At 37.5% G+C, this 14,190-nt stretch overlaps 1 pseudogene; it reads left to right on the top strand.

Annotated features, from left to right (window-relative positions):
• The first annotated feature begins 380 nt into the window (after positions 1–380).
• The window catches only part of LOC102851821, a 61,020-nt pseudogene continuing 47,210 nt past the window's right edge, over positions 381–14,190 (top strand).

Raw genomic sequence — 14,190 nt, 5'->3', positions numbered from 1 at the left:
CTTTTCATCTTCAGCTTAGTAGATCATATAATTGTCTGATTCAAACTCTCTGATACAAAACCATCTGATTTCACCAGTACCTAGTATGTCAATATTTATGTGTTCCATTTCTTTCTTAGCAAGGAGGTTTGGCCATCCACTTTGGAAACAACAGGCCTTTGACAATCCTATAGAGCACACTTAGACTAATAGATATGGTAACTGAGGCCAAACCCTCAAATAAAAAAATACAAAGGAGAAGGAAGAGTTGTAAGCAGACACTAATGATTGGAAAGTGGAATGTGAGAATCATGAATGTAGGAAAATTGGACATTGTTAACAAAGAAATGGAACACATAATTACTGACATACTAGGTATTGGCAAAATGAGATGGATTAACATGGGGCATTCTGGATCAGACAATGATATGGTCTACTATGCCAGAGATGAAAAGGTAAGGAAAAATGAGGCAATTCCATAGTTTAAAAAGTCATTTCTAGATCAATCTTGAAATATAATGTTGTGAGTGACAGGATAATATCCATACATGTACAAGGAAGTCCAGTGAATACCACTATCATTCAAATATATGCATCAATATCTAAAGCCAAGAAGGAAAGAAAAGATTTCTACCAACTTTGGCAGTCAGAAATCAATCAAACATGCAATCAAGATTCATTAATAATAATGGGTGACTGGAATACAAGAGTTGGGAACAGGGAAGAAGGATCAGTAGTAAGAAAACATGGACTTGGTGACAGATAAGGCTGGAGTTAGAATGATAGAATTCTTTGCAACCAATGATATATTCATTGCAAACGCTTTTTATAAAAAACATAAATGCAGACTATACATATGGATTTCACCTGATAGTATGCATAGAAATCATATCCATCATCATATATCTGTGAAAATAATCTATGGAGACGCTCAGTATCAGCTGTGAAAACTAGAACAGGTGCAGAATGTGGAACAGACAGTCAACTACTCACAAGTTCAAACTAAAGCTAAAGAAGGTTAAATCATACCCACCAGAACCAAAATTTGACCTTGAGTCTATCTCAACTGAATTTCAAACAATCTCAGGAACAGGTTTGAGGCCTTGAACACTAATGAGCATAGGTCAGATAGATAACAAGAATATCACCCATGAAGAATGCAAAAGGTTATTACAAAATCAGAAGGGGGAGAAAAGACCAAGATAAATGTCAGAAGATATTTTGAATATTGCACTCTTATGCTAAGAAGTCAAAGCAAAGGGAAGAAATCAAGAAGTTAAGGAGCTGAACAGAAATTTTCAAAGTGCAGCTCAGGAAGACAAATTAAAGACAAATTTCATTATAATAAATGAAATGTCCAAAGAGCTGGAGTTAGAAAATCCAATGGGCTGAACTCACTCAGCATTTCTTAAGCTGAAGGAACTGAAGAACAAATTCAAGCCTTGAGTTGCAATACTTGGGCAGAATATTAAATGATCCAGGAAACATTAAAAAAAAAAGATTGAAGGAGTATACAGAATCATTGTACCAGAATGATTTGGCTGACAGAGAATAATTTCACTAAACAATGTATGAGCCTGTGGGGATGAAGGAAGAAGTTCAAGCTTCTCTGAAGGAATTGGCAAAAATCAAGGCCTCACGAATTGGCAGCATACCAATTGGCATATTTTAACAAATAGATGCTGACCTGGACATGCTTGCCAAGAAATCTGGAGGACAACCACCTGACCAAAAGACTGGAAGAGATCCATATTTGTTTCCATTCCAAATAAAAGTGGCCCGGTATAGTGAAGAAATTATAAAATAATATCATTAATATCACAAGCAATCAAGATTATGCTGAAAATTATAAAAAAATTACTAGAATAGCACAACAACAGCCAGATGTGCAGGCTGGTTTAAAAGAAGCCATGGTACTAGGGATATTATAATTGATGCTAGATGGATCTTGGCTGAAAGCTGAGAGTACCAGAGGAATGTTTAATGTGTTTCATTGGCTATGCAACAGCATTTGTCTGTGTGGATCACAACAAATTATGACTAACTCTGAGGAGAATGGGAATCTCAGAATACTTGATTGTGCTATGGAAAAGCTTTACTTGGGCAACGAGGTAGTCATCAGAACAGAGCAAGGAAGTATTGCATGGTTCAAAATTGGGAAGGGTGTACGCCAGGGATGTGTCCTTTCTCCATGCCTTTTCAATCTATAGTCAGAATAGCACATCCAATGTTCTGGGCTCTATTAGGAGGAATGTGGTTTCAGGATTGGAGGAAGACTCATCAACATGCGTTATGCAGATGACATCACCTTGCTTGCTGAAACTGAGGAGGGCCTGAGGTATTTGCTGCAGGTCAAGGGACTGAAGCCTTCAATATGGGTTGAAGGTCAATGTCAAGAAAACAAAGATTCTCACCACTGGGCCAATTAACAGCATCATGATAGATGGTGAAGAGATTGAGATTGTTAATAGCTTCAGTTTTCTTGTCTCCACAATCAACACTCTTGATACAAGTATCCAGGAAATCAAAAGACAGATTGCATTAGGAAGATCTGCTGTCAGGTACCTCTCCAAGCAATGATGGCAGTCTGGAGACTAAGGTGAGCCTGATCTAGGCCATAGTCTTTTCAATTACTTGCTATGAATCAGAAAGCTGAACAATGGCTAAAGATGACAGAAGGAGAATTGATGCCTTTGTGCTCTGGTGCTTGAGAAAAATATTGAATATACCATGAACAACTAGGAGAACTAACAAGTTTGTCTTAGAGAGGGTGAAACCAGGATGCTCCTTGGAGGCAAAAATTCTGAAGCTCTGTCTGACATATTTTGGGCATGTTGCAAGGATGGACCAGTCAGTGATGAGTGAAGAGGGACATCATACTTGGGAGGGAGGAGGGGCAGTACAAGAGAGGAAGACCCTCGATGACATGGATTGACTCAGTGACTAGAATAATGGTGGTAGGTGTGCCAGAAACAATAAGGTTGTCTCAGGATAGAGCAGGGTTCTGAGCTGTTGTACATAAGTTCATTATGACTTGCAAGTGACTTGATGGCACACAACAAGAACATTTCTTTCTTAATGTCTAATTTTCCTAAAGTTATGTTTCTCACATTTCAAGTTCTAGGTATTAGTCTGCTTACAAATACTCCTCCTCTACATTTTAAAATGCGATGCTTAGCCTTAGGTACCATATCTGCTTATCACTTTAAGTTTACTCTGTTCTATATAGGGGTTTCCAAGGCCTGTTATTTCAGAAGTAGATGACCAATCCTTCTTCCTAGTCTGTCTTAATTTGGATGCTCAGCTTTAGAACAATATATGGCAGACAAGCATTTTATCCAAAGAAGCAGATGATTTTTTTCTCCTTACAGAAGTAATCAATTCATTCCATTTCAGTCACCATCCCCACCTTGACATATGTGTCTTGCTCCACCAATGTCCCCTTCCAGTCCCACCTACCCTGTCCAGCACCTCCCTCCCCTCAGCCAACACTTGATATGATGGCTTAGGTATCATGCCACTTCTGTGTTGCCTTGCACCTAGCACTGCTGCTAGTCTTTCATGTTGCTGCCCCTTTCGATATTAGGAGGTTCTAAATCCCATACACCAGGTTTAATGAGAAAATTTTCTCTGAGGCAGTACTGGGGAATTGTCATTGCCCTGAGTTTCTCCTCCAGGACTGCTGATTTGTGACTTAGTGTCTCTGCTCTTCCATTTGCAGCATGCTGCTGTCACAGTAAAATAATTTCCCACTTGGGGGCTATATCTCCCTTACATCTGGTATACTGGCATTTCTTAAGACAAAAGAGTCAACCCAAACTTGTGACAAGGACCCCTAGACTTCACACACTGGAGAGCCTAAAATCACTTTTGACCTATCAAATTAGGTAATGCCTGTCCTCTCAGAATTCTACCTGGCTCTCTTGACAGTCAGAGATTCAAAGCAAGACAAGAGATTCAGCCAAGAAAACACAAGTTACATGAATGAAATAGAATGTATGAGAATGATTGTATAAAACACAAAGTACACATTCAAAATACATTGTATATGAATGATTATAGGCAAATCAATAATTAAAAAAAAAAGAGTGAATACATGGGGTTGCCCAGACTGCTCAAACAGGGCATGTTCCAGGACTTGAATTGTCTTTGTCAATTGAATTTTGTTCTTTTTGGTTAAATAAAAAGCCCATGTGTGTGAAACATTTTGAAACTTCCAAGACCAGTCAAATTTTCAAATTACTAAAATACCACCTGACATTCACATTGTAGAAGAACCATGGAGTTGTGTGAAACTGAACCTGTCTAATCTGTAGTTGTTGTTATGTACTGTTAAGTTGAGACTTACTCATTGCTTGCCAATCCAGCAGGTTTTCAGAGACCGTAAGTCTTATGGCAGGTTATTGAAGAAGTATGTGGCATCAAAAATAGAAGAAGACTTATCAATAACCTTAGTTATGCAGATGACACAATTTTTTAAATGTTTTAAAATTTTTAAAAACTGTGACTTTAAAGAAAGTTTATAGAAAGTTTGGGTTTTCATTCATTCATTATTGCACATTTTACTACCTCTCTTTCCTTCCCTCCTCCCCCAGTCCACTTTAAAATGCACCTATTGTACCTGATTATTATTATATATACAATGCTTAATTATATATTCCTTTCAGACAGTTCCTACACTCCTCTATTCCAATGCAGTGTTCATCATCTTACTTCCTACTCTCCTTCCAAGCCTCCATGTCAGTCTTATTTGGCAACAATAGTATCATGCAGTATTTTTCCTTTGGTGGCTGAGATATTTCACTTAACGTAATGTCTTCCAGGCTCACCCAGGTTGTGTAATGTTTTATGAGTTTATTGTTTCTCAGTGCTGTGAAATATTCCATTATGTGACTGTACCATAGTTTTTCTGTCCATTCATTTCCTGATGGGTAGTTGAGTTTTTTCCATCTATTTCCTATTGTTAATAATGCAACAATAAACATAGACATGTTTATCTGTTTGAGTTGTGACAACAAACCAATTAAAAAATGGGCACAAGATATGAATAGACATTGAGATGACAAACAAGAAGAAATGTTCAAAATCGCTATCAGAATGATACAAATCAAGACACAATCTTGCTTGCTGCAAGTGAGGAGGACTGTAAGCTCTTGCTACAGAATTTTAAACACTGCAGTCTTTAATGTACATTACATCTCAACGTCAAGGAAAAAAACATATCTTCACCACTGGACCTATCTATATGGGCAACGTCATGAAAAATGGAGGAAAAAATTGAAACTGTCAATGATCTCATCTTACTTGGATCCACAATCCATACACTTGGTACTAGCAGTCAGAAGATCAGAATTATTGTACTTGGAAAGTCTCTAGTCAGGGATCTCTCCATCTTATTGAGGATCAATTATGTCAGTTTGAAGATGAAAGTGTACCTATATCAGGCCTAGGCCTCTTGAGTAACTTGCTATGCCTCTGAGAGCTGGACAATGACCAGGATGACAGATAAAGAATTGATGCCTTTGAACTATGGTGCTGGAGAAGAGTACTGAATATCTCATGGACTGCCAAAAGAACAAACAGCTATGTCTTGTAGGACACGTAGCCAGAGAGATTCTTGGAGGCAAAGATAATAAAGCTCCACTTCAAATACTTTGGGCATATTGTTTAGGAGAGGTTATTTCTTGGAAAGGGACATCATGTTTGGAAAGGTGGAGGGATGGTAAAGGAGAAGAAGACCCTCAACCAGGTGTATTGACACACTGACTGTAAGACCGGGCTTGAGTATATTAGAGATTATGAGGATGGCACAAGATAGAAAAGGGCTTAGGGCTATTCTTCATGACATTACTCAACAGCACCTAACAACAACAAATCCTTCTACATTGTTTCTAAATTTTGCATCCCAGTCACCAATTATTATTAATGTATCTTAACTACATGTTTGATCAGTTTCACACTGAAAAAGTTAGTAGAATTTCCTCTCTTTTTGCTTGAGCTGTTGTTGCATATATTTGAATAACAGTTGTATTAACAAGTCTTCTGTGTATGTGTATGGATAGTATCCTATTACTCAGAGACTTGTACTTCAGGATAGATCTTGAAATGGTATTTTTGACTATGAAAGTAATACCATTCTTCCCCAATTTTTCATTCCCAGCATAGTAAATCACACAATTGTCTGATTAATAGTAGTCAATGTCAGTTCATTTCAATTGAGCAATGTCAATCTAGAATGTCAATCTTTATATGTTGCATTTCATTTTTTTACAACTTATAATTTTCCTACATTTATACATTGCATAGTATATATTCTAATTATTAATTGATGTTTACATCTAAGAATGTTCACTTGAATTGTACATATAAAACAATTAAAATTCAAATAGAAGTTTAAGTAAAGTAAAGCAACCCCAAAGAGCCAAAAGACCACTCAACCTATCTTACCTGAATTGAACAGATCTGAGGCATTGAACAGTAAGGATTGAAGACCAGATAAATTGGTCATTAAAGGTCTCATTCGTGAAGGTGAAGAGAGCTAAGAGTCATTACAAAGAGGAGAAATAAAGATCAAAATGGAAGTCAAAAGAGACTCTGCATTATCAGGCTTTTTCTTCTGGAAGCTCAGAGCATTTTGTAAATTTTGGTTATGAGACCCTTGCCTGAAATTATATTGCCAAATATTTGTTACCAGTAGGTAGGTTTTGTTTTCACCCTGTTGGAAAAAGTTCTTGATGAACACAGGGATTTAATCTTTAGAAAGGTCATCAATTTTATCTTCCCCAGATTGTACATTTCTGGTTTTATTTGTCAGTCTCTTTATGCCTTCTAAACTTGGTCCCAATTTTTCTATTATGAAATTTATGGTTTTGGGCTTTACTCCCCAGTTTCTGATCCACCTTGAGTTGATTTTTTTTGTGTATTGTGTGATATACGGATCCTTTGGAAAGATTTTTCACAAAGGAAGACATTCAGATGGTCAAAAGACACATGGAAAAAAATATTCAAAATCACTGACAATAAAAGAGATGCAAATCAAACCCATAATAAGATGCCATCTAACCCCAATAGCAGTGGCAAATTTTAGTAGGGCAGCAAGAAATAAATGTTGGCAAGGATGTGAAGAGTGGGAATTCTAATACACTGTTAATCACTTTGTAAAATGATACCGCTGCTCAGGAAGACAGTTTGTGTTTCTTCAAAAAGTTGAACATAAAAACTTGTTGTTGCAATAGCAAGGAGTTAGTTGGAAACAACCTAAGTGTCCATCAGCAAATGAATGGATAGAGAAGCTGTGGTATATTCACACAATGGAATACTACGATGCATGTAAAAACAAAGAACTCATGCAATATTATTCAAAATGGGTGACCCAGGAGGATGTTATGCTGAGTGAAGTATCTCAGTCACAAAAGGACAAATACTGCATGGTGCCACTGTTGTAAAACAGGACTGACATCAGCGTTGGGGGGAGACTGAGAAAGATGAGTTCACTAATGCATACTGCATTGAAACAGATGAGGGAGAAACTGTTTAAAAGGGATATGTGATTAGGTATTTTTGTCATGAAAGGAGTCCAGATTGAAGGCTGTATAGTGGAGTAGGCCTGGGGGGAGGGATTGTAAAACAATGAAAGAATTTTTCTTTTACTTTTCCAAGAGTGTAGTGTACTAGGGTTGAGGATTGGGAGGGGAGAAAAGTGCAACAATGAATGAATGGATGAATGAATCCAAAGTCTCTGTAAATTTTCATTGAAATTAATAATAATTTTTTTAAAAAAGAATATCTACGAAAGAGTCTTAGATTAAAAAAAAAGAACTGGAAGGATAACTAGTAAAACATATATGGGAACTTTAGAGAGAAAAGGGTAGTAGCATGCTTGTGGAGATAGATAGAGGCAAAACCACAGGGTTGCACAGTTCATTGGGTGGAGAGGGGATGAAGGAAATGGGAAGGATTCAAGTGAAAAGACAGTGTAATGATGTGTACGGTTCAAGGGGATAAATTTTATAAAACCTAATTCATGACATAATGCATGAGAATAATTGTATTAAACACAATATGAGTGAAGAATAGTGTGAAACTCAATATATATAAACTTTGTAAACAAACCAATTCATAAAAATTTTTTTTAAAAAAGAGACACTGAAAATGGAATTGGTGCATTAAGAAGCCAAAACAATGGAAAGAGATGTTGAAGTTAAAAAAGAAGAGCAGATTTCAAATGGCAGCTTGAGAAGACAAAGCAAACTAATATAATGGAATGTGCAAAGAGATAGAGTCTAAGAATAAAAAGGGAAGAACTTATTGATCATTTCTCAAACTGAAGGAACTTAAAAACAAATTCAAGACTCAAATTTCAATGCTGAGAGAGGCCATAGGAAAAATCTTGAACAATCTAGGAAGCATCAAAAGAAAGTGAGAGGGAATACATGGAGTTACTGTACAAAAAAAGAATTTGTCAAAACGGAAAAGTGTCATGAAGTAGCAAATGATAAAGAGCCAATGTGATGAAGGAAGAAGTTTAAGCTGCAATGAAGCATTGTCAAAAAAGAAGGCTCCAGGAATTGATATGATACCAATTACCATATTCCAAATAACAGATTGGTCCTGGTCATACTCATCAATCTGTGCCAGGAAGTTTCAAAGATAGCTATCCAGTTAACTGAATGGAAGAGATCCATATTTGCTCTTATTTCCAAGAAAGGTGGTGTAACAAATGTGGAAACTATCAATCTCATTAATATCACATGCTATCAAAATATTGTTGAAGACCATCCAAAAACAACTCAAACAATACATTGACAGAGACAGGCTAAAAGTTCAAGCTGGGTCTAGAAGTGGTGGCACAAGGGATATTATTACTTGTGTCAGATGGATCTTGGCTGAAAGCAGAGAATAGCAAAAGAATATCCACTTGTGTTTTATTGACTATGCAAATGCATTTGACTGTGTGGATAATAAATAACTTTGAGAGGAAAGAGAATTCCATGACATTTATACTTATACAAAATTTATACCAAGACCTAGAAGCTGTTATCTGAACAGAGTAATGGAATATTGCCTAGTTTAAAATTGGGAAAAATATGTGTCAGGACTGTTTCCTCTTTCTACACCTATTCAATATTTATGCTGAGCAAACCATCTAAGAAGTTGCAATTTACAAAGAAAATTGTGGTATCAGAATTGGAGAAAGACTCATAAAAACTTTTATTGTGTAGATGGCAAAATCTTGCTTGCTGTATGTGACATATTTGTTGCAGAGGATAAAAAACTGCAGCATTCAATATGTTTGCTCAATCCATAATGAATAGCTCAATAGCAAGAAGACAAAAATCTTTGCCACTGGACCAATAGGAAACATCATGAAAGATCTAGAAAAGACTGAAATTGTCAACTGTTTCATCTTGCTTGGATCTGCTATCAACACCATTGGTACCAGCAGTCAGGAGATCAAGAAATGTATAGGGAAAGTTAAGGTTCTCGCCAAAGTCCTGCAAAGAAAGATGTCAGTCTAAAGACTAAGGTGTGCCTGATTCATTTAGTCCTCAGTCTTTCCAATGACCTGCCATGCATCTGAGAGTTGGACAATTAATAAGGATGATAGCAGAAGAATCAATGTATTTGAGTCATGTTGTTGGAGAAGAGGGTGCTAAATATGCAAGAACAGTAGATAAGGGTTGGAGAAAGTACAATTAGAATGCTTCTTAGAGATGAAGCCTCAACTAACATATTTTGGACATGTTATTAGATGAAGCTATTCCTTGGAAAAGAGCATCATGCTTGGAAAGGTGAAGGGTCTTTGAAAGAGAGGAAGACCTCCAACGCAATGGACTGATGCAGCACCTGCAACAATGGACTCAAATGTATCAGGGCTAATGTGACTAATGCAAGATAGGATAGAATTCAGATCTATTGCTCAAGGGTCACTATTAGTCTTATTTTAGTTAATGGCACTTAACAGCAACAAGAGAGAATACATAAAAAAAAATCAGTGGGCTAGCAGAGGTTGGTGGGTAGAGGAAGGGTAAAGTACTAAGACATGTCCAATGGTGACCCTAGAAGATGGAGATATAATAGCCGTAGAACAAAGGTACTTATACAAAATATAATGCATATGAATTATTGTATAGAATATAAGGTGCATGAATGAAACACAGTGTATATGAGTGATGGCACAAAACACAAAGTACACATAAAAACACGGTGTATATGAATTATTGAATGCAAACAAAACCTTTTTTTAAAAATTGGAAATAAACAGGGGTTCCCAGGCTACTCATTATATGGTGTGTTACAGAGCTTTGAGATGTCTTCATTAATTAAATGCTGTCTTTTTTGGTCTGAATCAAAAGCCCATGGGAGTGAAGCATTTTTAAATTTCCAAGAGCAGTAAAATCTCCAAATACCTAAAATCCTATCAGACATTCACATCGTAAAAGAATCACGTGGTTGTGTGACACTGAGCCCATCTAATCTACAGTGGCTGTTATGTACTGTGAGTCAGACTGAACCATAGTAGGTTTTCAGTGACTGTAAGTCACATGGGAGGAGATTGCTCAACTTTTTTTTCATGGAGCAGCTGGTGGATTTGAATATGTCCCTTCAGGTTGGCAGCAAGGCTCCTTTCCACTGGGCCACTTGTACTGTAATAAATTGTTGTTTGTACCTTAAGCCAATAAGTGAAGGGTAATTGATTATGCAATAATGGATAACATGAATATATTGTGTCACACTGGTTGTGCTTTGGAGCTAGCTTTCCTTTCATTGGCCCTTCCTCTGTCACTAAGTTTCATTTTAAAATTTTTTGGTTGAATAACTAAACTGAGCTAAATTTAGACTAGTATATTTGGGTCAGGTTTTGTTATAGTGTTGTTTTAGTTTTAATAATATAGTTTAGACTATGCTCCACCATAGTTAATCCCTGTTATCTTCTACTTCTACCCAATTTTAAGGGAAAATTACCCATGAAATATATCTGAATTTTAAATTCTGAAAGAAAATTATAGAACAAATAGAAAAATAGAACAAATTACTTGCTAAGAATCTTTTTTCTTCGCCAAACCAAAAGCCACAGCAAAATAGATTTGAAAAAGAGGGTGAGTGGATAAATCACCACGGCCATCAGATTAACAGTTAGCGACCTTTCCTTTCACGTAATTTTCCTTGATATCTATTGCAGAAAACTTGACCTTTACAGCAAAAAGTAGAAATCTTCAGGTCCTTAAAATACATATTTGAAGATGAACAACTATGTGAACAGTCCAGTTCACTGTGGTCATAGAACCAACCATCTGGAAGAGAAGGAAAACTTATTTTAAGTGACTTCTATAGGCTATGCAAAGTAGTCACACTTATGATTGAGAATATACTGCTTGGAAAGTTAAAGGACCTTCCCTACTCACAGAAAGCCCAGTACTGAAGGAAAGGAGACATTCACTTCCCACAACGAGTTTCTCAGAATGGAAAGAATATAAACAATTCCTTAGAGAGTGTCATGGAAGGAGCCCCAGTTCAAGCCATTAGAGCCTAACTCAGCAGTATTACCTCTTTCACTGGCAACGAAGATATCCCTTGTCCTGCATCCTCTACCTTGCTCCATGGTGCAGTTGCTATAGTTCTTTACACATCTGCCCATCTTAAAAAAGCTGCAGACCATGCACAGAGTGGGCGGATCTGTGGAAAATAAAATGAAGGCTGACCTCTGGGTTGAATGAGTTGGAATCAATAGAGACTGGGAACAGACAGCGTCTAGGATACAAGGTCACATCATGACTCCAAATACCTTTCTCCTCTTACAGTCCTTGTGAGCTAGAATTGTCACAATCAGATTGTATCTCTTAGGCATTTAAGGATCTGGGTCTTTGGCGAGAGTAAATAACCTTGAGCAAGAATGTGAATCACAACAGAAACAAGAAGTGCTTGGAAGATGAGAGATGAAAATGAGCATTTTGAACATTTGGCTCTAAAACTATCCTATGTTAACACTCTCATAAAATTTAGAAAGGGTGCACAGAGTGAATGGGATCATTTTAAGTTCTATGTGATTGTTCTAGAACACAAACAAAGCACCTACAAAGCCCAGGAATCTTTGAGGAAATTGTAGGAGGAAACATTGGTTGGAAAGTTGGAGCACAAACATCAGACTCTGAAGTCTTTATGGCACAAGATTTCTCAAATTCATATAGATCTTATTGAGGTCAGTGTAGCTGGTAGAGTGGTTGGTAGAGTTGAACATGAACACTTTAGTGACCTTTTACTCCTGTATCACTGCTCCAGGGCTGATTTGTATATAAAGTCTAAAAAAGCCATTGGCTTTTCCTGTGAGAGGCAGACTAGCCATCCCCAAGAGCCTTAATTGAACAAGGGTCTTTCCCTCATTTTCCCCAAGAGTATGATTGACCCTATTACGAGCCCTTGGCAAGAGACATGACCTATTGCCCTGGTAGGAACTGGGATAAGGGCATCTGAGAGAGGTTTCTGATCTTTGTGAGTCAAATAATTTCAGACTTTGTTCTGAGCCCCCAATCCCCCTGTTCAAGTTAGTCCAACTAGCATGCCAAGGTTGTATGAGCTACCATTATTCCCTTATCCTTGATCTCGACCAATTCCAGTTCAGGTCCTCACCCAGACCCTGGAAGAATCCAACAGGAAAGACTCCCAGCAGCAGAAGCAGGATCAGGATCTTATCCATCTCAATCTAGGATGGAAGAATGGGGGAAAGAGAAGGCTGGAGAATCTATATTGACCTCTCTCTGTCTGTGGGAAGAGGCTTCCTTAAAAATATTTGCCTGTGGGTGTTTCACCACCTCCTAGACAGGAAACATTCCCCCAGAATCAGCCACTTTGGAAATGTACAAAGAATTTCTCTGGTGCAAATTCCTATTCCATGAGACTGCCCTCAGGTGAACAGGGACATGTTCTGATGGTACCCATAATAATCTCTGACCTCTTTACTTTTCAATTGATAGATATTATATGTGGAAATGATATTGAGCCTTACAAAGATCTGCTTCCTGTTGTTGTTAGGTTCCATCAAGTTGACTCTGATTCATTGTGACTCTGTGAATAATAGAACAAACCACTACGTGGTCCTGTACCATGCTCACAACTTTTTCTTTGATTAAATCTACTGTTTCAATCTCTGTCAATTCATCTCATTGAAGTTGGTTTGTTTTTTTTTTCTTTTAGCTGATCCTTCTTTTTTAAGCATGATAGCCTTCTCAGTTTCACCGGATGGTATGCATAGGAATCAGATCGATTAAATCTGTGGAAAAAACAGCTGGAGAAGCTCAATATCAGCTGTGAAAACGAGGCAAGGAGCTGATTGTGGAACAGACCACCAACTACTCATATGCAAGTTCAAGATGAAGCTGAGGAAAATTAAACCGAATCCACAGGAGCCAAAATATGACTTTAATTTCATACCACCTGAATTTCAGAATCATCTCAGGAACAGGTTTGAGGCCTTGAACACTAATGAGCGAAGATCAGATGAGTTGTGGGAGGATGTCAAAGGAATCATCCAGGAAGAGTGCAAATGGTCATTACAAAGACAGAAGAGGAAGAAAAGACCAAAATGGATGTCAGAAGAAACTCTGAAGATTGCACTGGAACGTAGAGAAGTCAAAGCACAAGGAAGAATCCAAGACAATAAAGAGCTGAACAGAAGATTCCAAAAGGCAGCACGGAATGACAAAGCAAAATACTACAATGAAATGTGTGAGGAGCTAGAGTCAGAAAATCAAAAGGGCCGAACTCGTTCAGCATTTCTTAAGCTCAAGGAACTGAAGAGCAAATTCAAACGTCGAGTTGCTACAATCAAGGATGCTTTAGGCAGAATATTAAATGATCCAGGAGGTATCAAAAGAACATGGAAGGAATATACTGCCTCATTGTACCGAAAGGAATTGGCAGACACAGACGCATTTAATGAAATATCATTTGAACCAGAGCTTATGGTGATGAAGGCAGACGTTCAAGCTGCTTTGAAGGAAATAGCAAAAAAATAAGGCCTCCAGAATAGATGGTATACCAATTGACATATTTCACCTAACAGATGGTGCCATGGATCTGCTCACCAAGTTGTGCCAAGAAATCTGGAGAACAACCACTTGGCCAACTGACTGGAAGAGGTCAATATTTGTTCCCATCCCAAAGAAGGACGACACAACTAAGTGTGGAAACTACAGAACAATATCATTGATTTCA

This window comes from Elephantulus edwardii, unplaced genomic scaffold, assembly GCF_000299155.1.
Source record: "Elephantulus edwardii isolate Elephantulus edwardi_28Jun2011 unplaced genomic scaffold, EleEdw1.0 scaffold00411, whole genome shotgun sequence".
In the NCBI taxonomy this organism is placed as follows: domain Eukaryota; kingdom Metazoa; phylum Chordata; class Mammalia; order Macroscelidea; family Macroscelididae; genus Elephantulus; species Elephantulus edwardii.
Note: the sequence above shows the minus strand (reverse complement) of the source record. Positions and strands in the feature narration are given on the sequence as shown.